The following is a 1,370-nucleotide window of genomic DNA, read 5'->3' as shown; positions in this document are numbered from 1 at the left end:
GCCAGCCTCAGCCTCCCAAAGTGCTGGGATTACAGGCATAGAGCCACCACGCCCAGCTGGCTTAGCCATATTTTATACAGACTTGTGAAGAACAAGTGTTACGTGTCTAAGAAGAAAACGAAATTGTGTATTTGTAAAAATCACAAATGCAGCATCTTTACATGCAACAAGCATACAGATAGTGCGCATGGCACCAGAAAGTCTCCAAATCTTTACTCAAAACTTAACTTCAGGATGTTGGTTGGGGGAGGGGGGGAGCCAAACCCGTACTATTTTGCACTTAGGGACCTTGTTATGTTCATTTTCCCTTTACTCCAGAGGGAAAGAAGAGTCAGGGGGAGGAAAACGGCTTAAGGTGAATGGCAGTAGGGACACAGGTCAGATTTGAAGTTCTCATGGGGTGGAAAAGCCTGTTCACCCAGGAGCCCAACAGTTCCCAGCACATAACAGGTTATCACATTAATCTCTGCTGAATAAACGCGGGAAAGAAAGAGAAAACAAGGACAAGAAGGTTGGCGGGAAAGGGAAGCTGCGGGAGGATTTCGCGATCTGCAGTGGCTCCCAACGCCGCCTGCCCTGCATAGGGTCCCGGGGAACTTTGTAAAATGAAAGCGCCCAGGTCCGCCCAAGTCAACTGAACTAGAATGGGATGGGGCAGGCACTGGAACCTTGTTTAAAGTTCCCCAGATGAGCACAGTGGACAACTAGAGTTAAGAACTCTTGAAGAACCCGACAGTAAGGATAGCACCCAAACCCGGCGGAGTGGACATCATGCAGTCACCCGGCAGGAAAGCTCGGAAGGTCACGCGCAGGCGCTCCAGAGCCCTCGCGGCCGCTCCGGGCCCACGGCGCAGGCGCGCGGGAGGTCCAGGCGGCCGACAAGGACCGCGACGCAGAAAAGCGCAGGCGCGCGCCGCCGCCGCAGCGGCGGCTGCAAAATCATTTGCCGCTCTGCGCGAGACCGCGATGCGCGGGGGCGAGAGCGTGATGATGGCATCGCGTAAGGAGAGGGTGTGAGAAGCCGGAGCCTGTGGTGACCCAGTGGCCTAATGGATAAGGCATCAGCCTCCGGAGCTGGGGATTGTGGGTTCGAGTCCCATCTGGGTCGCGTGAGATTAGTTTTGGTGGAATAGAAGGCGATCATTGGAAGTAGATTAAGAGATGGTTCTTTCGGTTCTTGGCAGCTATCGTTATCACAAATGAAGACGTGCTTTTGAGAGTTTTAAAAACACTGTCAGCGAATGGGTACTAAAATACGATCAGACCTAGTGTTCGGAAGCACAGTAGGGTAATTATAGCTAACGGCAATTTACTGTATATTTCAAAGTAGCTAGAAGAAAATATTTGAAATGCTCCTAACACAAAGAAAT

At 51.5% G+C, this 1,370-nt stretch overlaps 1 non-coding gene across 1 annotated transcript; it reads left to right on the top strand.

Moving 5' to 3' along the window:
• Positions 1-1,035: 1,035 nt before the first annotated feature.
• Positions 1,036-1,108, top strand: TRNAR-CCG (transfer RNA arginine (anticodon CCG)). Its single transcript has one exon. It is a non-coding gene; the product is annotated as a tRNA-Arg (tRNA).
• Positions 1,109-1,370: the final 262 nt, after the last annotated feature.

This window comes from Hylobates moloch, unplaced genomic scaffold, assembly GCF_009828535.3.
Source record: "Hylobates moloch isolate HMO894 unplaced genomic scaffold, HMol_V3 SCAFFOLD_15, whole genome shotgun sequence".
Taxonomy (NCBI): domain Eukaryota; kingdom Metazoa; phylum Chordata; class Mammalia; order Primates; family Hylobatidae; genus Hylobates; species Hylobates moloch.
This window is presented reverse-complemented; position numbering and strand designations above follow the sequence as displayed.